At 38.1% G+C, this 24,453-nt stretch overlaps 1 long non-coding RNA gene across 1 annotated transcript; it reads left to right on the top strand.

Moving 5' to 3' along the window:
• Window positions 1-22,641, top strand: LOC141370670 (uncharacterized). Its single transcript, XR_012374926.1, has 3 exons — window positions 1-110; window positions 21,679-21,726; window positions 22,542-22,641. It is a non-coding gene; the product is annotated as an uncharacterized lncRNA (long non-coding RNA).
• Window positions 22,642-24,453: the final 1,812 nt, after the last annotated feature.

The raw sequence follows: 24,453 nt of genomic DNA, 5'->3' as shown, positions 1-24,453 counted from the left end.
GTGCTTCATGGGCTCTGCTCTTGTTTCCTGGTCACTTTATCCTTGGGGCCAGTGGTCTGCAGAGGCTCTCCGTCTGTCGTGGGCAGTGTTTGATCCCTGGCTTGAATATGGTGAGTTTTAACTAGGTGTGCTCTGGTCTGCTTATGAAATGAGACCTATAGCTTATGCCACTGTAACTGAGGCCCTGCAAAAAACTTTCAGGTCAGGAGATGGGGTGTGGGCTGGGGTTTATCTTGGTCTTCTGGGGGATAGGCCTGCCTTGCTGGGACTGAAGCAAGGGTTACTGGGAAGGGCAGATCCATTGGAGCTTTGGGAGTGCAGGTCTTGGTATAAGCAAGTTAGGTAGTGAGTGTAGGGGCTGTTTCTGACAGGTGGCTCTGTCCTTACGCTGAAAGATAGGGGAGAGAAATGGTGCCTACCAGCTCCTTTGTTCCCAGAGGGGTCTCTCTGTGAATGCTGCCTCTGGGACAAGGCTCAAAAATGAGCAAATAGCTTCCACTTTATGTACCCCAGGTGTCCTTCAGATCACTGTTTCCACTTTATGTCCACAGGCTGTTTGTCCTGCCTTCTCTCCAGGAGTTGCCCAATGCCATTTGGGCTGTAACTGAGCCAAGCCCACTGACCTTTAGAACTACAGGTTAAGCCCAGCTGGTTGCAAGAATTCAGGAAATTTCACCCTTATCACTTTATAATCCAATTGCTATGGGGTTCATCATCCCCATGTGGGCTCCCCCGTGTGCTAGTCTGTCTCTTGCCCTTCTCTGTGACCACAACTCCCTCCCCACCACAGCAGCCATGATTTGTTTCTCTTCTAAACCATATCTCCACACTTTCTACCTTCTTCGCTATGGTCTTTTCTCCACATTTAGTTGTGGAGTATGTTCTGTCAGTGTTCAGGTCAATTTCTGGGGTATTTAGGATGATTTGATAGTTAGTTATCTTCATGGAATGAGGTGAACCTGGGGTCCTCCTCCTCCACCACCATCTTCCAAATGCCTCTGATAATCACTTTGATATACATAATCTGCCTACAAAAACAGAGATGCAATTATCTGATAAGGCAGCATAATAGGTAATTGATTTAAAAACTACATTATTAAGGAAAATTACAGTAATGATACTTAGTGTGACAAAATAATATTTTTAATAAACACTAATGGATTAAATGGATTTTTTAAAAGGAAGAGTTGTATTTTTGCCTCAGCACATTTAAAATGGCCACAAGACAGTATAATTGGGAGAGTACAGTATATTGCAAATGAATTTCTCTGTTAGTGAGACAAAAATCCTAGTAAGAAGAGGGAGGATTTTGATACACATGTTAAGACTCATATTTTAAAATGTTAATATTCACCCCACACAACCATCCTAATTCCTTGTTCATAAATGGCATGGATACTCCTTTACCATTCATGATTGTAATGTCCTTACTATGAGCCATGAAAAGAAATAAAAGCGCTAAAGAGATTTACATAGAATTAATGCTTTATCTACTTCCTTAGCTTTCACATGAAATGTGCTTCGATGATGTATTTTCTGTAGATTTCTGTGTATTCCAAAAGAAAAACTTCTGTGGCATGGTTACAGAGCTATATTTAAAACAACAAAGGATGGACAAGATACTTTATAAAATAGAAACCTCCCAAAGATGTGTGTTTTAGTACTGTTATATAGATTTGTCCTGACTCAGTAAAACAAAGCCCACACAGCTCAGCAGAGCATGTTCACTAATAGAAACCTCCTGCTGTATATTTTCTTGGGTATTTTATGCTTTAAGACTGTTTTGTCTTTAATTTTTTAAAGATTTTACTTATTTATTTGACAGAGAGCACAAGCAGGGGGAGCGACAGGCAGAGGGAGAGGGAGAAGCAGGCTCCTTGCTGAGCAGAGAGCCCCATGCGGGGCTTGATCCCAGACCCTGGGATCATGACCTGAATCAAAGGCAGACAGATTCTTAACCAGCTGAGCCACCCAGGCACCTCTTGTCTTTATTTTTTTCACATTGTATCTTATAGACACTTAAAAAATGATTTTTACCTTGTTTAAAACTGAACAGTCATTTGCTAGAATACTCTAGAAATACAATGAATAATTAGGATGAGAAGCATTGGATATGCTAGTATATTCTACTTTGTGCTAGGTACCATGGAAAATGAAATATAAACATGTCCTGGTCCCTAAACAAAAGCATTGGTTAATCTAGTGGCTAAATGCTCAATAGATAATCAGTATTCTGGATTGTCATATATTGAACACCCACTTGAAATTCTATTAGTCATCTCAAACTTAACATTTCCTAAGCTGAGCGCCTATTTCCTTTTCCCTCCCAACCCTAATATGCTCCATCCACAGTGTTCTCCACCTCAAAGACTATCCTATTCTTCTAGTTGTCAGGTTATAATACCTGCAGTCATTCTTGATTCTTCTCTTCCTCTCGTACTCCTCATCCACACCTTTAGTAAATTATAGTTACTTTACTTTTAAAATATATTCATAATCTGAATTTTCACTACCTGTACTCCTACCAGCAGTTCGGATCTACCATTTTGTAAATGTTTGCAATAGCCTTCTACATGGCTCCTTGTTTTTGACCTTGGCCCCCTATTTATTTTGAATTCTGCTGTCTACTGTCCATACATGAAGCAACCAGAATGAATACTTTAAAAGCTAATTTAGCATGTGTCACTCAAATCTGATCAAAACACCACATTGAAAGGCTCTTCATTTCATTCACGGTAAAGCCAGAATCTTTTCATAGCCTAGAAGGAACTAGATAGCCTGCCCTCACTATCTATAGACTCCCCTTCTTCTACTTTATGCCTTGTTTACCGAACTCTGATGTTCCTCTAACATTCCAGGCCTATGCTTGCCCTAGTGACACTGGTCCAGTCTTCTGCAGCTACTTTTCCCTAAATAGGTGCTTGGTGCTCTCTCTAACCATCTTCAAGCTTTTCCTGATTCTCACCTTCTCAGATAGGCTTTCCTTAACTACTCTAATTAATATGATAACCTGTGCCCTTTACTCCATTTTCACCTCATTATTTATTTCATTTCTAAACCCTTTTACCACATTCTACTCTTATTCCTTATATTTGCTCTAGAGTTTTCTTAAAGATTAATCAATTTCTTTTTTTTCCTTGTCTTTTTAAAATCAATTTCTTCTTTAATTCATTTATCTTGTCTCATACTCTATCCTAGGCAGTTAATAAAAGCTCAAGATCTCTAGCTGGAATCTCACTAGCCAAAGCAACAAGCTTTATTAAATTACCCATTTTATCTCCTAAACAACTATAGGTTACAATTGGAGTGAGACCTATGATCACCCACCTTTCAGTCTGGTTAAGGGAAGAGTAAGTCAAGCAAACATGATGGTCTTACTGAAGTGAAAAGACAGAGAATGTCTAAGGAGACTGGAATTTGTTGAGAAGAATACTAGAAAGTAGGGAGCTACATAGGATAAGAGTTTCCAAAACCACTTAAAGTAATTACAAAGGAGATACAGCCAGCAGTTCTATAAACATTTGCTCTTCCCCAACCAACAAAATTCGTAGTTCCCCTAACTCTTACAGAATTGTCTCCCCTCCTAAGTCAACACTGTTTCTTTGTATTGTAGCTACTTATCTATGTTTTGCTTTCACCTTTTTTTAAAGGACTAAGACATCATTTTTTTTCTTTTTTTTTAAATTTTATTATATTAGTCACCATACAATACATCATTAGTTTTTGATGTGGTGATCCACGATCCATTGTTTTCTTATAACACCCAGTGCTCCATGCAGTACGTGCCCTCCTTAATACCCATCACCGGGCTAAGCAATCCCCCCTCCCTGCTCCCCTCTAAAACCCTGTTTCTCAGAGTCCAAGTCTTTCGTGGTTCATCTCTCCCTCCGATCCCCCCTCCTCATTTTTCCCTTCCTTCTCCTAATGTCCTCCCTGCTATTCCTTATGTTCCACAAATAAGTGAAACCATATGATAATTGACTTTCTCTGCTTGACTTATTTCACTTAGCATCATCTCCTCCAGTCCCATCCATGTGGATGTAAAAGTTGGGTATTCATCCTTTCTGATGGCTGAGTAATATTACATTGTATATGTGGACCACATCTTCTTTACCCGTTTGTTGAGGGGCATCTCGGCTCTTTCCACAGTTTGGCTATTGTGGACATTGCTGCTATGAACATTAGGGTGCATATGGCCCTTCTTTTCACTACATCTGTGTCTTTGGGGTAAATACCCAGGAGTGCAATTGCTGGGTCATAGGGTAGCTCTATTTTTAACTTTTTGAGGAACCTCCACACTGTTTTCCAAAGTGGCTGTACCAACTTGCATTCCCACCAACAGTGTAAGAGGTTTCCCCTTTCTCCACAACCTCTCCAACATTTGGTGTTTCTTTCCCTGCCCATTTTTGCCATTCTAACTGGTGTAAGGTGGTATCTCAATGTGATTTTGATTTGAATTTTCCTGATGGCTAATGATGATGAACATTTTTTTCATGTGTCTGTTAGCCATTTGTATGTCTTCTTCAGAGAAGTGTCTTTTCATAACTTCTGCCCATTTTTTGACTTAATTATTTGTTTTTTGGGTGTTGAGTTTGAGAAGTTCTTTATAGATCTTGGATACCAGCCCTTTATCTGTAGTGTCATTTACAAATATCTTCTCCCATTCTATGGGTTGCCTCTTTGTTTTGTTGACTGTTTCCTTTGCTCTTCAGAAGCTTTTTATCTTGATGAAGTCCCAAAAGTTCATTTTTGCTTTTGTTTCACTAGCTTTTGGAGATGTATCTTGAAAGAAGTTGCTGTGGACGATGTCCAAGAGGTTACTGCCTTACGTTCTCCTCTAGGATTTTGATGGATTCCTGTCTCACATTGAGGTCTTTCATCCACTTTGAGTTTATCTTTGTGAATGGTGTTAGAGAATGGTCGAGTTTCATTCTTCTGCATGTGGCTGTCCAATTTTCCCAGCACCATTTATTGAAGAGACTGTCTTTTTTCCATTGCATTTTTTTCCTGCTTTGTCGAAGATTATTTAGTCATAGAGTTGAGGGTCCATATCTGGGCTCTCTATTCTGTTCCATGGGTCTATATGTCTGTTTTTGTGCCAGTACCATGCTGTCTTGGTGATCACAGCTTTGTAATATAGCTTGAAGTCAGTCATTGTGCCCCCAGCTTTGGTTTTCTTTTTCAACATTTCCTTGGCGATCCGGGGTCTTTTCTGATTCCATACAAATTTTAGGATTCTTTGTTCCAGCACTTTGAAAAATGTCATTGGAATTTTGATCGGGATGGCATTGAAGGTATAGATTGCTCTGGGTAGCATAGACATTTTAACAATGTTTATTCTTCCGATCCATGAGCATGGAAAATTTTTCCATCTTTTAGTGTCTTCTTCAATTTCTTTCATGAGTGTTTTGTAGTTCCTAGAGTATAGATCCTTTACCTCTTTGGTTAGGTTTATTCTGGGGTATCTTATGGTTTTTGGTGCTATTGTAAATGGAATCGTTTTTCTAATTTCTCTTTCTACAGTTGCGTTGTTAGTGTATAAGAAAGCAACTGATTTCTGTGCATTGATTTTGCATCCTGCCACATTACTGAATTGCTGTATGAGTTCTAATAATTTGGGGGTGGAGTCTTTTGGGTTTTCCACATAAAGTATCATGTCGTCTGCGAAAAGAGAGAGTTTGACTTCTTTGTCAATTTGAATACCTTTTATTTCTTTTTGTTGTCTGATTGCTGTTGCTAGGATTCTAGTATTATGTTGAACAGTAGTGGCGAGAGTGGGCATCCTTGACATGTTCCTGATCTTAAGGGAAAGGCTCTCAGCTTTTCCCCATTGAGGATGATATTTGCTGAGGGTTTTTCATAGATGGATTTTATGGACTCTATCCCTGTACTCTGAAGAGTTTTAATTAGGAAAGCATGTTGTATTTTGTCAAATGCTTTTTCTGCCTCAATTAAGAGGACCATATGGTTCTTCTCCCTGCTTTTATTAATGTGTTCTATCACATTGATTGCTTTGTGAATGTTGAACCACCCTTGCATCCCGGGGATAAATCCCAGTTGGTCGTGGTGGATGATCCCTTTAATGTATTGTTGGATCCTATTAGCTAGGGTTTTGTTGAGGATTTTGGAATCCATGTTAATGAGGGATATCGGTTTGAAATTCTCCTTTTTGATGGGGTCTTTGTCTGGTTTGGGGATTAAGGTAATGCTGGCCTCATAGAATGAGTTTGGACGTTTTCCCTCTGTTTCTACTTTTTGAAACAGCTTCATTAGAATAGGTATTATTTCTTCTTTGAATGTTTGGTAGAATTCCCCAGGGATTCCATCAGGTCCTGGACTCTTGTTTTTTTTGGGAAGTTTTTGATCACTGCTTCAATCTCGTAACTGGTTATTGGCCTATTCAGGTTGTCAATTTCTTCCTGTTTCACTCTTGGCAGCTTATAGGTTTCCAGGAAGGCCTCCATTTCATCCAGATTGCTCAGTTTATTGGCATATAGTTGTTGATAATTTCTAATAATTCTTTCTATTTCCTTGGTGTTAGTCATGATCTTTCCCCTTTCATTCATAATTTTGTTCATTTGGGTCCTTTCTCTCTTCTTTTGGATAAGTCTGGCCAGTAGTTTATCGATCTTATTAATTCTTTCAAAGAACCAACTTCTAGTTTCGTTGATCTGACCTGTGTTTCTGGTTTCTTTTTTTTTTTAATAATTTTTTATTGATAATCACCATACATTACATCATTAGTTTTTGAGGTAGTGTTCCATGATTCATTGTTTGTCCATAACACCCAGTGCTCCACGCAGAATGTGCCCTCTTTAATATCCATCACCAGGCTAACCATCCCCCCACCCACCCTCCCCTCTAGAACCCTCAGTTTGTTTTTCAGAGTCCATCGTCTCTCATGGTTCATCTCCCCCTCTGACTTACTCCCCTTCTTCCCCTCTTGCTATCTTCTGCTTCTTTTTTTTTTCCTTAACATATATTGCATTATTTGTTTCAGAAGTACAGAGCTGTGATTCATCAGTCTTGTACATTTCACAGCGCTCACCATAGCACATACCTCCCCAATGTCTATCACCCAGCCACCCAATCCCTTGCACCCCCCACCACTCCAGCAACACTCAGTTTGTTTCCTGAGATTAAGAATTCCTCATATCAGTGAGGTCATATGATACCTGTCTTTCTCTGATTGACTTATTTCACTCAGCATAACACCCTCCAGTTCCATCCACGTCATTGCAAATGGCAAGATCTCATTCCTTTTGATGGCTGCATAATATTCCATTGTGTATAAATACCACCTCTTTTTTATCCATTCATCGGTCGATAGACATCTTGGCTCTTTCCACAGTTTGGCTATTGTGGACATTGCTGCTATAAACATTGGGGTGCATGTACCCCTTCGGATCCCTACATTTGTATCTTTGGGGCAAATACCCAGTAGTGCAATTGCTGGATCATAGGGTAGCTCTATTTTCAACTGTTTCAGGAATCTCCATACTGTTTTCCAGAGGAGTTGCACCAGCTTGCATTCCCACCAACAGTGTAGGAGAGTTCCCCTTTCTCCACATGCCCGCCAACATCTGTCATTTCCTGACTTGTTAATTTTAGCCATTCTGACTGGTGTGAGGTGCTATCTCATCGAGGTTTTGATTTGGATTTCCCTGATGCTGAGTGATGTTGAGTACTTTTTCATGTGTCTGTTGGCTACTTGGATGTCTTCTTTGGAAAAATGTCTGTTCATGTCTTCTGCCCATTTCTTGATTGGATTATATGTTCTTTGGGTGTTGAGCTTGATAAGTTCTTTATAGATTTTGGATACTAGCTCTTTATCTGATATGTCATTTGCAAATATTTTCTCCCATTCTGTCGGTTGTCTTTTGGTTTTGTGGACTGTTTCTTTTGCTGTGAAAAAGCTTTTTATCTTGATGAAATCCCAATAGTTCATTTTTGCCCTTGCTTCCCTTGCCTTTGGCGATGTTTCTAGGAAGAAGTTGCTGTGGCTAAGGTCAAAGAGGTTGCTGCCTGTGTTCTCCTTTAGGATTTTGATGGACTCCTGTCTCACGTTTAGGTCTTTCAACCATTTGGAGTCTATTTTTGTGTGTGGTGTAAGGAAATGGTCCAGTTTCATTCTTCTGCATGAGGCTGTCCAATTTTCCCAACACCATTTGTTGAAGGGACTGTCTTTTTGCCATTGGACATTCTTTCCTGCTTTGTCAAAGATCAGTTGACCATAGAGTTGAGGGTCCATTTCTGGGCTCTCGATTCTGTTCCATTGATCGATATGTCTGTTTTTGTGCCAGTACCATATGTCTTGATGATGATAGCTTTGTAATAGAGCTGGAAGTCTGCAATTGTGATGCCACCGGCTTTGCTTTTCTTTTTCAATATTCCACTGGCTATTCGGGGTCTCTTCTGGTTCCATACAAATTTTAGGATTATTTGTTCCATTTCTTTGAAAAAAGTGGATGGTATTTTGATGGGGATTGCATTGAATGTGTAGATTGCTCTAGGTAGCATTGACATCTTCATAATATTTGTTCTTCCAATCCATGAGCATGCAACGTTTTTCCATTTCTTTGTGTCTTCTTCAATTTCTTTCATGAGTATTTTATAGTTTTCTGAGTACAGATCTTTTGCCTCTTTGGTTAAATTTATTTCTAGGTATCTTACAGTTTTGGGTGCAATTGTAAATGGGATCGACTCCTTGATCTGTCTCTCTTCTGTCTTGTTGTTGGTGTATAGGAATGCCACTGATTTCTATGCATTGATTTTATATCCTGCTACTTTACTGAATTCCTGTATGAGTTCTAGCAGTTTTGGGGTGGAGTCTTTTGGGTTTTCCACATACAGTATCATATCATCTGCAAAGAGAGTTTGACTTCCTCTTTGCCAATTTGGATGCCTTTGATTTCTTTTTGTTGTCTGATTGTGGTGGCTAGGACTTCTAATACTATGCTGAATAGCAGTGGTGATAGTGGACATCCCTGCCGCGTTCCTGACCTTAGGGGAAAGCTCTCAGCTTTTCCCCATTGAGAATGATATTCTCTGTAGGTTTTTCATAGATGGCTTTTATGATTTGAGGTATGTACCCTCTATCCCTATACTCTGTAGAGTTTTGATCACGAAAGGATGCTGTACTTTGTCAAATGCTTTTTCTGCATCTATTGAGAGGATCATATGATTCTTGTTCTTTCTTTTGTTAATGTATTGTATCACGTTGATTGATTTGCAGATGTTGAACCAACCTTGCAGCCCAGGGATAAATCCCACTTGGTCGTGGTGAATAATCCTTTTAATGTACTGTTGGATCCTATTGACTAGTATTTTGGTGAGAATATTTGCATCCAGGTCCATCAAGGATATTGGTCTGTAATTCTCCTTTTTGATGGGATCTTTGGTTTTGGGATCAAGGTAATGCTGGCCTCATAAATTGAGTTTGGAAGTTTTCCTTCCATTTCTATTTTTTGGAACAGTTTCAGGAGAATAGGTATTAATTCTTTTTTAAATGTCTGATAGAATTCCCCTGGGAAGCCATCTGGCCCTGGGCTTTTGTTTCTTGGGAGATTTTTGATGACTGCTTCAATTTCCTTCGTGGTTATAGGTCTGTTCAGATTTTCTATATCTTCCTGGTTCAATTTTGGTAGTTTATACATCTCTAGGAATGCACCCATTTCTTCCAGGTTATCTAATTTGCTGGCATAGAGTTGCTCATAATATGTTCTTATAATTGTTTGTATTTCTTTGGTGTTGGTTGTGATCTCTCCTCTTTCATTCATAAGTGTGTTGATTTGGATCATTTTTCTTTTTGATTAGTCTGGCCAGGGGTTTATCAATCTTGTTAATACTTTCAAAGAACGAGCTCCTAGTTTCGTTGATCTGTTCTACTGTTCTTTTGGTTTCTATTTCATTGATTTCTGCTCTGATCTTTATTATTTCTCTTCTCCTGCTGGGTTTAGGCTTTATTTGCTGTTTTTTTCTCTAACTCCTTTAGGTGTAGGGTTATGTTGTCAATTTGAGACATTTCTTGTTTCTTGAGAAAGGCTTGTATTGCTATATAATTTCCTCTCAGGACTGCCTTTGCTTTATACCCAAGATTTTGAACAGTTGTGTTTTCATTTTCTTTGGTTTCCATGAATTTTTTTAATTCTTCTTTAATTTCGTGGTTGACCCATTCATTCTTTAGTAGGATGCTCTTTAGCCTCCATATATTTGAGTTCTTTCCGACTTTCCTTTGTGATTGAGTTCTAGTTTCAAAGCATTGTGGTCTGAAAATATGCAGGGAACGATCCCAATCTTTTGGTACCGGTTGAGACCTGATTTGTGACCTAGGATGTGATCAAGGCTGGAGAATGTTCCATGAGCCCTAGAGAAGAATGTGTATTCCATTGCTTTGGGATGGAATGTTCTGAATATGTCTGTGAAGTCCATTTGGTCCAGTGTGTCATTTAAAGACTTTATTTCCTTGTTGATCTTTTGCTTAGATGATCTGTCCATTTCAGTCAGGGGCATGTTAAAGTCCCCCACTATTATTGTATTTTTGTCAATGTGTTTCTTTGCTTTTGTTATTAATTGTCTTATATAATTGGCTGCTCCCACGTTCGGGGCATAGATATTTACAATTGTTAGATCTTCTTGTTGGATAGACCCTTTAGGTAGGATATAGTGTCCTTCCTCATCTCTTATGACAGTCTTTGGTTTAAAATCTAATTTGTCTGATATAAGGATTGCCACCCAAACTTTCTTTTGGTGTCCATTAGCATGGTAAATGGTTTTCCACCCCCTCACTTTCAATCTGGGGGTGTCTTTGGGTCTAAAATGAGTCTCTTGCAGACAGCATATGGATGGGTCTTGTTTTTTAATCCAATCTGATAGCCTGTGTCTTTTGATTGGGGCTTTGAGCCCATTTACATTCAGGGTAACTACTGAAAAATATGAATTTAGTGCCATTGTATTGTTTGTAAGGTGACTGTTACTGTATGTTGTCTGTGTTCCTTTCTGATCTATGCTGCTTTTAGGATCTCTCTTTCCTTATGGGACCCCTTTCAATATTTCTTGTAGGGCTGGTTTCATGTTTGCAAAGTCCTTTAGTTTTTGTTTGTTCTGGAAGCTTTTTATCTCTCCTTCAATTTTCAATGAGAGTCTAGCTGGATATAGTATTCTTGACTGTATATTTTTCTCGTTTCGTGCTCTGAAGATATCATGCCAGTCCTTTCTGGCCTGCCAGGTCTCTGTGGATAGGTCTGTTGCCAATCTAATATTTCTACCATTGTAGGTTACATATCTCTTCTCCCGAGCTGCTTTCAGGATTTTCTCTTTGTCTCTGAGACTCGTAAGTTTTACTATTAGATGTCGGGGTGTTGACCTATTTTTATTGATTTGAGAGGGGTTCTCTGTGCCTCCTGGATTTTGATGCCTTTTTCCTTCCCCACATTAGTGAAGTTCTCTGCTATAGTTTGCTCCAATACACCTTCCGCCCCTCTCTCTCTTTCTTCTTCTTCTGGGATCCCAATTATTCTAATGTTGTTTCATCTTATCGTATCGCTTATCTCTCGAATTCTGCCCTCGTTATCCTGTAGTTGTTTCTCTCTCTTTTTCTCAGCCTCTTTATTTTCCATCATTTGGTCTTCTATATCACTGATTCTCTCTTCTGCCTCATTTATCCTAGCAGTTAGTGCCCCCATTTTTGATTGCACTTCATTAATAGCCGTTTTGATTTCGACTTGGTTAGATTTTAGTTCTTTTATTTCTCCAGAAAGGGTTTCTCTAATAACTTCCACACTTTTTTCAAGCCCAGCTAGTATCTTTAAAGTCATGATTCTGAACTCTACGTCCGACATCTTACTAATGTCAGTATTGATTAGGTCCCTGGCAGACGGTACTACCTCTTGTTCTTTTTGCTGTGGTGATTTTTTCATCTTGTCTTTTTGTGCAGAGGACAATAGATGAATGAGAGAACAGAATGCTAACAGGTTAACAACGTCTCCAGCAAATATATTCTATACAAATCAGAAAAGACCTGATTCCATGGGACAAGAATGGGAAAGCAAGAAGAAAGAGAAAAAAAAAAAGGAAAAAGAAAAAGATGAAAACAAACAGGAACAGAACAAAAGAGAAAAAACAGAATATGATCAAATATGATCAGGCTAGTGCATAGATCAGTGCTATACATTAGATTTGGGGCGTATTTTCGTGTGTTAGAAGAAAGTGCCTCCTAAAATTTTAAAGGAAGAAAGACTTATATATGTACAAAATAAGGGTTGATTAATGAAGGGATGGAAGATGACTGTAAAATGAAAATTACAAAAGATTTTATAAAAGGAATTGATAAGATAAGAAGTTGTTTTTAAAAAGAAAGAAGATTTAAAAAAAAAAGAAAAAAAAGAAAATGGGAGAGAATGTTATCAGGCAGGAGACTAGAACAAAGCCATACACTAGTGATTTAGGGTATATTTTGATCTGTTAGAAGAAACTGTATCTCAAAATCTTAAAGAGAGAACAACTTATATATGTATGCCAAAAATAAGGGTAACTACTATGAAGGGATAAAAATATGACTCTCAAAATGAAAAATAAAATTTTTTTTTAAAAAAGTGATTGATAAGATGGTTGAAAAAGGGAAAAAGAAAAATTCAAATAAAAAACCAGTTAAAAAAATTAACTTTGAAAAACTAATGAATTATGGTAAAAAAGCCATGAATTCTATGTGCAGTACTCCCCTAGCGCTGGAGTTCTCCCGTTCTCCTTGATCGGTAAACTCAGTCTTGGCTTCCTGGCTGTTCGTGCTGATCTTCGGGGGGAGGGACCTGTTGCCGTGGTTCCCAAATGTCTTTGCAGGAGGTGGAATTGCCCCACCCTTGTGAGTCCGGGCTAAGCAAGCTGCTCCGGTTCGCTCTCAGGAGCTTTCTTTCCCTGCAAGCTCTCGGTATAGCTGTGGTGGACCAGGGTGAAAATGGTGGCCTCCCAATCTCTGCCCAGAAGAGCTGAGAACTCAGGGCCCTGCTCTTCAGTGCGCCCCCAGAGAAAAGCAGTCACTCCCGTCTCTCCTGTCTCTGGCTGCACTCCGTGCTCACCCGGCCTGTGACCGAGTGTTTCTATCTCTGGCACCAGACCCTGTGTGGAGTCTCCAAACCCAGCAGATCCCTGCGGTGCGCTCCTGCACCGCTCCTCCCAGGGGAGGAAGGGGCATCTCCTCAGCTCTGCCACTTGTTGGGTCTCTGCTGGAGGAGCCGTGGCCCGACTGGGCCACGGATCACAGTTTATGGCAACCCCGAGCTGAGAGCCCGTGCCTCGGCTCCATCTCTGCAGCCGGCTTCCCCGCTCTGATACCTGGGAGCTCTGCCGCACTCAGGCACCCCTGGTCTTTCTGTGAACCTGAGGGTCCTGAGAGCACACTGTCCCACGAGGGTTCCACCCCCAGCTTAGCCACTGGAGCGATGTCCCTCAGTGGAGCCGGCTTCTAAAAGTTCCAATTTTGTGCTCCGCGGCTCTATCACTTGCCAGAAGTGGCCAACGGAGGCCCCTTCCCCCGCCGTCTATCCTCCCGAATATCACCTCGGATTCACTTCTCCGCACGTCCTACCTTCCAGAAAGTGGTCGCTTTTCTGTTCAGAGTGTTACTATTCTTATCTTTGATCTCCTGTTGAGTTCGTAGGTGTTGAGAATGGTTTGATCCCTATTCAGCTGAATTCCTGAGACCAAACGAAGTCCAGGTCTCCTACTCCTCTGCCAGTTTGCCTGTACTCTGTGTTTCTGGTTTCTAATTCATTGATCTCTGCTTTAATTATTTCTCTTCTAATGTATGGCTTAGGCATCATTTGTTGCTTTTTCTCTAGTTCTTTAAGGTGTAGAGTTAGTTGGTGAATTCGGGATTTTTCTATTTTTTTGAGTGATGCTTGGATGGCTATGTATTTCCCCCTTAGGACCGCATACGGCTATGCAGTATCCCATAGGTTTTGGAGCGATGTGTTTTCATTCTCATTGATTTCCATGAATTGTTTAAGTTCTTTGATTTCCTGGTTGACCCAAACATTCTTGAGCAGAGTGGTCTTTAGCTTCCAAGTGTTTGAATTTCTGCCAATTTTTTTCTTGTGATTGAGTTCCAGTTTTAAAGCATTGTGGTCTGACAATATGCAGGGAATAATCTCAGTCTTTTGGTATCGGTTGAGACCTGATTTGTGACCCAGTATGTGGTCTATTCTGGAGAAAGTTCCATGTGCGCTCGAGAAGAATGAGTATGCTGTTGTTTTAGGGTGGAATGTTCTGTAAATATCTGTGAGGTCCATCTGGTCCAGTGTATCATTCAAAGCTCTTGTTTCCTTGTTGATTTTCTGCTTAGATGATGTGTCCATTGCTGAGAGTGGAGTATTGAGGTCTCCTACAATTAATGCATTGTTATCAATATGACTTTATTTTGGTTAACAGTTGACTTATGTAGATGGCTGCTCCCATGTTGGGGGCATAGATATTTACAATTATTAGATCTTCTTGTTGGATAGATCCTTTAAGAATGATATAGTGTCCTTCTGTGTCTCTAATTACAGACTTTAGTTTAAAATCTGATTTGTCTGATATAAAAATTGCTACCCCAGCTTTCTTTTGAGGTCCGCTGGCATGGAAGATGGATCTCCATCCCTTCACTTTCAGACTGGATGTATCTTTAGGTTCAAAATGAGTCTCTTGTAGGCCGCATATGGATGAGTCCTGTCTTTTTATCCAATCTGCAGCCCTGTGCTCTTTTATGGGAGCATTTAGGCCATTCACATTGAGAGTGATTATTGAAAGATATGAATTAATTGTCATGTTGCCTGTGAAGACGTTGTTTTTATAGATTGTCCCTGTAGATTTCTGTTGTATATCACTCTTGGGGTCTTTCTCCTTTTATAGAACCCCCCTTAATATTTCTTACAGGGTCGGCTTAGTGGTCACATATTCTTTCAGTTTCTTCCGGTCTTGGAAGCTCTGCATCTCTCCATCCATTCTAAATGACAGCCTTGATGGATAAAGTATTCTTGGCTGCATGTTCTTCTCATTTAGTACCCTGAATATGTCTTGCCAGGCCTTTCTGGCTTGCCAGTTCTCTGTAGATAGGTCTGACGTTATTCTGATGTTCCTCCCTGTGTACGTAAGGAATCTCTTCCCCCTAAGTGGCCTTAAGATGGTTTCCTTGGTTCTAAGATTTGAGAGTTTTACTATTACATGCCAGGGTGTTAGCCTGTTTTGCTTGATCTTGGGAGGGGTCCTCTCTGCCTCTAGGACACGAATGTTTATTTCATTCCCTAGATTAGGGAAGTTCTCAGCTACCATTTGCTCAAATACATCTTCTAGTCCTCTCTCCACTCCCTCCGGGATTCCAATTATTTTGACATTGTTACACTTCATGGTGTCACTTATTTCTCTGATTCTATTTTCATGGATTCTGAGTTGTTTTTCCCTGGCCTCCTCTTTCCCTTTTTATCTATTATATTGTCTTCCAGGTCGCTTATTTGTTCTTCTGCCTCAGTTACCCTAGCTGTTAGATTATCTAGATTGGATTGGATCTCATTGATAGCTTTTTTAAGTTCTGCCAATTCAGCTTTCATTTCTGCCCTTAGAGACTCTGTTGCCATTAATTGATTTCTCCATTCTAGACACTGTCTTCACAATTGCTAGCCTGAATTCCATCTCTGACATCTTGGTTATATCTGCCTCCATTTGTAAATCTGTAGCATAAGTCATAATCTCTGAGCCTTTTCTATTTTGGGGGCTCCTCCTCCTAGTCATTCTGTTGATGGGTGTTTGAGGGAATGTATAGAGTCCAGATTATTGACCAGAACCTAAGCAAGATGCCCCTGTTTTCTTGGGACCTTAGGGTTGCTGGCCTCTTGTTTTCCCAGCCTGTCTTCTGCAGGAGGGGCCTGCCGCACTGTTACTCAGGCAACCCTGTTTGGGCGGAGTTGCCCTGCCCCCCCCCCCCCGTGGTAGGGGATGGGCTCAGCGGGAATCAGTTTTGGGGGCTTTTGTTCTCTGGTGGCTTTCCCTGGCGGCTTTCCGGATCTCTTCCGCAAGTCAGAGCAGAAGAGACCGTTTCCAACCCTCTGCCTCAGAGCAGAGAGATCGCAGTCTGTTCTTCAGTGAGCTCTCCAGGCCACACTGTCTCCGTTTCTGTCCATCCTGCTATCAACTGCAGCGCCCTGGGTTGTGCGCCCCTCCGCAGCGCTCCCAGTCTTGGAGCACGTCTCTGCCCTTTGTGCTTCTAAAACCGCCAGCCGCTCCCAGTTCTCACACATGACCCCGCCTCTCTGGGTTTCTGCCCTGAGGGCTGCCCTAAAGTCCTTTCCCTGTCGCGACCGGTCTGCGAGTCTGTGCACAGTCTCCAGTGCGCGAGGCTGTCACTCACCGGCGGTGTAGGATCCCCATGGCCAGGCACCCTCCTAGTACCATTTATCCTCCGATATCTGCCAGCGGAATCATGGCTCCCCGCTTCGTACCTGGAAACCAACCGCCTGCGATATTCTGTTTGTAGAGATCCAGATCTTCTTATATCTCAGGCTGGTTTCGTGGGTGCTCAGAATGGTCTGGTAGATATCCAGCTCAATTCCAGGGACCAGTTGAAATAGGGTCCCCTACTCCTCCACCATCTTTCCTTCCCCCCTGCTTTCACCTTCTTTGTATTCTATAAACTTTTTGAAGGCAGGTGGTGATGTACAGCTTTATATCCCCCACAGCAATCAATATTTGTTGAATAAATAAAAGATAAAATGTCTAGCTTTTGGATATAGAAGCTGTTCATCTTCTGTTTTATTTTTTAAATAAATAGGATCACTTAAACTTTGATATTATGAATACATGTTAAGTTAACTGTATTCTAACTGGTAATAACAGTTAATTGACATTTTTATCTTTAAAAGTTCTTAACCTATATTTAAAATAATTTAATTGCCACTAGGTGCACCTTTAACAGTGAAAAGCTGCTACTAGACAGAGTTTTTATACCTAATTTTAAAATAAAACTGCTTAATATATGGTTTTTAGAGGTAAAAAAAAAAAGTAGTTCTGGATCTCAACCTCATAAGAGTCTAAGCTTATGAATTATTTTTAAAGATTTATTTATTTGAAAGAGAGAGCACACGTGAGTAGGGGGAGGGGCAGAGGGAGAGAATCTCAAGCAGACTCCCTGCTGAGCAGGCTGGTGGCAGGGGACAGGAGTTGGGGGCAGACAAAGGCTCTCAATCTCTCAACTCATGAGATCATGACCTGAGCTGAAACCAAGAGTTGACGCTTAAATGACTGAGCCATCCAGGTGCCCCTAAACTTAGGAATTTTATCCAATTCTCAATACATGATAAAGAAGAAAAATTTTACTGACAAGTTTTTGTTTTGAACAAGAGCTATCCAAATTAGTTAATTTGTTGCAGCATTTCCTTTGTCATTTAACTATAAAATATGGTGATTACATAGGCAGGCTATAACCCTCATCTATTACCTTCCCTTAGCACTCACTAGTAATGGAAAATGATGATTATAACAAGCATATAAAATGTGATGTATCTTAAAACTCAGGTTTCTTTATAAAAACCCACATTATATTCTAAAACTCTGTAACATTTCTGAATAGTGTACTTAAAGAAATCTAAGATTAAGAAATAAGAACAAAGCATTTCCTGAGCTGTAAATTATAGCCTACTGGCTACTTAAAAATCTTTTTCATTGGATTCATTTTGATGTCAATATTTAGTTATGATGGTGCAAATCAGATTTGAAGTTTCATTATCTTTTCAGTCTAATCCACACTGAGTATTTTTTATCTTATGTTCCTCAATTAAGAAATGTGTTGCTATATCTTTAGCTAATGACTGAATTGATCAAATTTTATAAATAGGTAGAATCAGTAAAACAAAATATTTAATATATTTTCCCGAATGTACTTCTAATTCTCAATTTGAAATTAATGACACTTGTTTTCAGATTTAAGATTATATATGTGATGCTATTAATTAACCAAAAATCCTACATTTATCATTGAACAGAGTAGGGGAAGCTTTTAATCACTTTTATCCCTTATAGTAATTCATTAAAGTATAAAGAAGACGTACTATTTTTTAAGTATTTGAGAAGTTCAATATTGTTAGCTAAAATATTATGCATTGTACTTGAATATATTTGTCTTTATTGATACTCTTGGTTTTTTTAAATCAGTGTTAACTTTCTAAAATATGGTTGTGGGTATGCTGAATGATATCCTCCCCAAAAGATAATCATGTCCTAATCCCTGGAACCTGTGAATATTACTTTGTATGGTAAAAGATGGGATTAAGTTAAGGATCTTGAGATAGGGAGACTATCTTGGTTTTTTTCAAGGAGACCTTAATTGTAATCATCAGTGTCTTTATAAGAGGGAGGCCAAGGGAGATTTGACCAAGACAGGAGAAGTCAATGTAACCAGGGAAGCTGAGATTGTGGTTCTATGGCCATAAGCCAAGGAATGCTGGAAGAGGCAAGGAACAGATTCATCCCTAGAGCTTCCAGATGCAGTATGACTTGGTCAATATCTTAACTTTGGCCCACGGAAACTGATTTTAGACTTCTGGCGTCAATAACCATGGGAGAATAAATTTAAGTTGGTGATAATTTACTACAACAGCTGCAGGAAACTAATACAATATTGTTCAGTATTTAACGGCAGGAGAAAATGAGATCTGTTAGAATCAGGTTGTGGAGCTATTCTGTAATTTTTTTTTTTATTTAGGAAAATCAAAAACACATAAACATTTGGAGTAAGACTTTATTTTTTTTTTTCCTGTTTTAGGACCTCCTTTGTATTCTGCTGTTCTTAGAAAAAGGATAGTGACAGACACTGAAGTTCAGAATTCTTAGGGCCTTTTATTTCCCCTTTTGAAAACTCAATTGCTTTATTTCTCTTGAGGAGAACAGTGAATCTGGGCTATTATCTTCTGTTCCCCTATCTGTTTTACACAATCTTTTATGTTTGTTTTTTTTTTTTTTCTTTTTGGTTGGGATATAAAGCTTGAGGTAAGGATAAGCAAAAGAGCACTAAAAGAGATCCCATCTCAAGAAATCACTTATATTCTGGTTAAAAATACATAAGAGGGCATGGGTAGATGCTAGGAAAAGAAGGTCCCCCAAAGAGAAGAGATTTGTAGAAAAGTTCTCTGGACTGGTCTGCATTTTCTTCGATTTAGGGAAATGGCTATAAACCTGGGACAGAAGGAAAGGATATTCCTGAACTTTCTCCAGCTGTGTTTCACTACTATGTCAGTTCCTTACCATCTGAAATCTAGCAATTAGATTTGTCTTAGGTCTTTTCAAGTTGCAAAGAAAGAAGAACACAGGAAACCACAGATGGAAGGGACTTGTTAAGTACACCTGAGAAGAAAGGAATTCCAGAAAGTTCTCTAAGTAGTTGGACCAGCTCTGTACTTCAGTAAATGCTATTTGCATCTTTACTTAAAGCAGCCAGAAATTAAGACCAATACTGAGAGCTATAATTAATGTTGATACATTTGGATAGGGAGGAGAAAATTTTACCCAATTCTGTTGCTTTGAAATAAGTTTTGATATGAAAGAAACTTTGTGGAAATGTTTGATAAATGCATCTTCCTGGAGTATAGCTGGTATTTGTGGTAGTTGGTGTTCCAAGAATTTCTATCTCCTTGTTTTCTTGATTTAATTACTTCTTCAGATTGGCAGTGGTTCTGTCTGTTACTCAATAGTAGAACTTCATTACTTTCCTTATAAACATCAGTTGGGTTTTATAGAATCTGTTATTTTTTTTTAATTTCTCTTGTGATTTTTGTACTTTTTGACTTATTCAGTTCCTGCTCTTTCTCCTATCATTATTTTTCTGTTTTTCTCATGTAGCATTGCTTCAAACTCCCTAATTTTTTTCTAAAATGGTTTCTAATCATTTTACTCAAGCTTGGGTCTTATGCATAAAAAAGTTGGCAAGTTCCAATCTATTATGCTTTAACCCAGGTAGAAGTAATAGGAGGATGCACTGTATGGATAAAACAATAGAATTAACTTGTAATCAGTTTGTCTTTTTTTTTTAATTACCATACAACAATCATTCTGAACAGTATCAGTGATAAAATATTCATCCTTAGTAGGGCACATGGCTTCCACTGCTCCCCCTCACTTGATATGCCAAACAGATAGTGTTTCTCTTTTCCAAATGTTGTCATGAATGACATCTTTGGAGAACTTTTTACTTATTAACCTTATTTTTTGAGAAATAATTTATATATGATAAAATACACAACACTTCAGTATTCAGCTTGATGTGTTCTGAGAGTTGAATCCCTGAAACCACCATTCATCAAAATATAGAACGTACCCATTACCCAGAAATATTCCTCTAGTTTAATTCCAATCAATTTGAAGTGACCCCCCAACCCTGCCAAGAAGCAACTCCTTTCTGGTTTTATCACTATCAGTTACCTTTGCCTATTTTTGGACAGCATTTAAATGGAATGGGCTGGCAAAATTTGCTCATGGTGACATTTTTAAGATTTGGTTTGTTGTTTTCTTATTTTTTTAGTGATTTTATACTTTCCTTCATGTAGTTCCAATACATTCAATGATACTTATTTCTAGTTAACATTTGGATTTTGGAGAATGTAATTTTTAAGGTTTTACTTTGCATATTGCATTTTTTCAGATAACTTAGTTCACTATTTTATTCATTATACTAATTTTTAATTAGTCCTTTTAGAATTTTTAAATTGCTAATTACATATCTTTTAGATAATGCTATTTCTTTCCATATGTTTTACATTTTGTAGTTTCTTCCTACATGAGTCAGAATTTTTTAATAAAAATGTTGAAGTCCAAAGTCTTTATAAACAAATGAACCTTCATATAAAAAACATTAATAGTATCAGAGTAAATTATGACTGTAATCTATATCTGTTATACTAGAACTTCAGTTTAATTTTTTCCCATAGCACTTGTACAAAATGTATAAATCAAATTAAAAATGTAAACAACTCACACAAATCTAAGATATATTTTTGCTGTTCATTCCCACTCTTAGAAGATAAAAAGATTACATTCAAAGTCATCAAAGCCTAATCTATTTTTGTTAGTTCATTTACATTTAGATTAGTGTTTTAATGTTTGCTTTTGTTTTAATTGTGCCCCTTAACCTGTCCCTACATGGATAAAGAATGTCATATTAAAATCATTTATAATATATTGCTATTTTAAGCCCAGTATCAAAATTTTTAAAAGACATTTCCAGGATATTTATTAAATTATAGTTTAACCTCTTTTCTATACATTTGGACATGTAACTATATCACAGACGGCTGATATTAGTTATCAAACTCCTTAGAAAATTAGTTATCAAACCCCTTAGAAATCTTTGCCAGTAAACTACAAAGACTTGTATTTTTAAAAATTAACGTTCTAAGGAAAGTGTCAAATATTGCTTATTTTTTAAACTGTATTTTTATTCCTTGTTTTGTTAATGTGGTGTATCACATTGATTGATTTATGAATGCAAAACCATCTTTGCATCCCCAGAATAAATCCTACTTGATCAATGTGAGTGATCTTTTTAATGTATTGTTGTATGTGATTTGCTAATATTTTGTTGAGGGTTTTTGCATCTGGGTTTATCAGATTGGCCTATATTTCTCTCTCTCTCTCTCTCTCTCTCTCTCTCTCTTTTTGTAGGGTCTTCATGGAGATTTTGCTACCAGGGTAATGCTGGCCTCATCGAAGGTATTTGGAAACTTTCTTTCCTCTTCTTTTTTTTGGAATAGTTTGAAGAGAATAAATATTAACTCTTGTTTAACTGTTTGGTAGAATTCATCTGTGAATCCAACTGGTCCTGGACTTTATTTTTTGGTAATTTTCTGATTACCAGTTCAATTTCATTACTAATAATTAGACTGTTCAGATTTTCTTCCTGATTCAGTTTTGAAAGAACGTATATTTCTAGGAATTTATCCACTCAGTACTGTCCCAATATGGGATACCATTAGTGTTTTCCCAAAAGAAAAAGAAAAATATGCTTCATATTTTCTTAGTAATATGAGGATTATTATCAGGATTTAAAGATTTCCATAAAAATGGAACAATAGGATGTCTGTAGGTATGTGTCCCTAGTTGTATATGTATGTCTTTTACTTTATTTTTCTAACTTTATGTTGTATACAAAACAGTGAAATTTAAGATGCTGTTTATTTCTTGCCTCAAATATTGTTAGTGGGTTATTCTCTATAAGGTAGTAGATGTGACAAAGCTTCATGGAAAGTATATTGACATTACACTCAGGTAACATATTGCCTGATTTCTAGCCCCCATCTAAAAATTGAAGTTCTTCAGAAAATGATATTTAGGATTAACTCCAGATCTAATTAACTAAAAATGACCAGCAAAAAAGTAAGATTTTGACCAAAGAAATTATGGAAAGCTTATGAACATCTTATAAGGTTTTCTTTAATATAGGATAATTAAAATATAGAAATATATAGAAATTGTATGAAATTTGATTGACTATAACATTTGTTTTAAAAATATTCCTTCACTTTCAGGAGAAAAAGACAATCATGCAAAAATCAAAGAACTAGATGCAATACAAGTTACGTTAGACATTCTGTAGAGAGTAATCTGAAGATGCTGCTCATTCACTCCTCCTATTAAACTGAAGCTGTCTTTCTTTTTTTTATTATTATTATGTTAATCACCATACAATATATCATTAGTCTTTGATGTAGTGTTCCATGATTCATTGTTTGCATATAACACCCAGTGCTCCATGCAGAACATGCCCTTTTTAATACCCATCACCAGGCTAACCCATACTCCCACCCCCCTCCCCTCTAGAACCCTCAGTTTGTTTTTCAGAGTCCATCGTCTCTCATGGTTCATCTCCCACTCCTATTCTCCCCCCTTCACTGATATGAGAAATTCTTAACCTCAGGAAACAAACTGAGGGTTGCTGGAGTGGTGGGGGGTGGGAAGGATGGGGTGGCTGGGTGATAGACATTGGGGAGGGTATGTGCTATGGTGAGCACTGTGAATTGTGCAAGACTGTTGAATCACAGATCTGTACCCCTGAAACAAATAATACATTATATTTTTAAAAAAGGGATGAAGCTGTCTTTCTTTACAATGGACTTAATAGTGTGAATGATGCTTCTGAAGAAAGTCAACATACAGAATTATTCAGAGAATATGAAAATACATTTCAAATGCTGGTGACTATTTTATTTTAGAAAGATTTTCTGCAGTTATTTTTAAAGATTTTTTTAATAACTTAGCCAACTAATATATGTTATTTTCAAGATAATCATATTTAACTGAATATTTATTTCCTGGGACATTCAAGCTAGATGCTAGATGAGGTTTTCCCAAAGTTGCCTAAGACACATGACTTTCAAATGTAAGCTAATTAGAAAATCTTTCCAAACTTCTTTCTCCTTTGTTCCTAGCCTGTCTGATAAAATGGGTCAGATGTGCAGAATTTAAAGATTTCAAGGTTTTTGAAATCTTTAGGTTGTTGTCTATAGACAGGTACCATAGTAAAAGGACCCACAATCTATTTTAAGTTAACTTTAAATATGGATAAAATATACCTTGTGTGGTAAAGATTTCTAAACTATCTTGCTTTATTCATCCCCTGTGACTTGTTCATTTCACAGCAATGACCACCCACTAACTAAATCCGTAATTATCATTGCTGCATTAATGTAGACACTGGAGAAAATTATAACATTAAGCTGTCTTTGCAAGGGGAGAAAAATTGTTTCCATTCTTCTGCATTAGCTTTTTGGAGCAAAAAAGGGAAATTTACTGATAGTTTGATGATTTAACTTTAAGTCCACTTAAGAAAGTTACAAAGGTAATAGTGAAATCATCTATTAGTCTGTGCCCAAATCACATGCATGTAATGTGCAAACTAACAGTGAGGTCCAAGATCCCTGTATGTATTTTGAAATACTGCCCACACTTCAATTAGTTATTAAAAAGTTCTATGTACTAAAGAAAAATAATAAAAGTTCTATTTACTACTCTGTTGGCCCAAATATATATGGGATTCTCAAAGGAAGTAAGTCTTCCATCTTTAGAAACTCAAGGCCATATTACAGAGGGCATGCTATGCGTATTTATTTATTTTTTAAAAATTTATTTATTTCTCAGAGAGGGAGAGAGAGCAGGAGCAGGGGTAGCTGCAGGCAGAGGGAGAAGCAGGCTCCCCACTGAGCAGGGAGCCTGATTGGGACTGGATCCCAGAACTCTGGGATCATGACCTGAGCTGAAGGCAGTTGCTTAACCAACTGAGCCACCCAGGCATCCTATGTATTTATTTTATTGTTCAAGGTTTTCTCTTTTAAAAAAAAATGTAATTGAGATATAATTGACATACAATATAGTGTAAGTTTAAGATGTATGTGTTGATTTGATACACATATATTGCAAAATGATTACTATCATAGTATTAAC

Source organism: Callorhinus ursinus, unplaced genomic scaffold (assembly GCF_003265705.2).
Source record: "Callorhinus ursinus isolate GAN/ISIS: 27379988/994484 unplaced genomic scaffold, GSC_fseal_2.0 scaffold42, whole genome shotgun sequence".
Lineage (NCBI taxonomy): Eukaryota > Metazoa > Chordata > Mammalia > Carnivora > Otariidae > Callorhinus > Callorhinus ursinus.
Note: the sequence above shows the minus strand (reverse complement) of the source record. Positions and strands in the feature narration are given on the sequence as shown.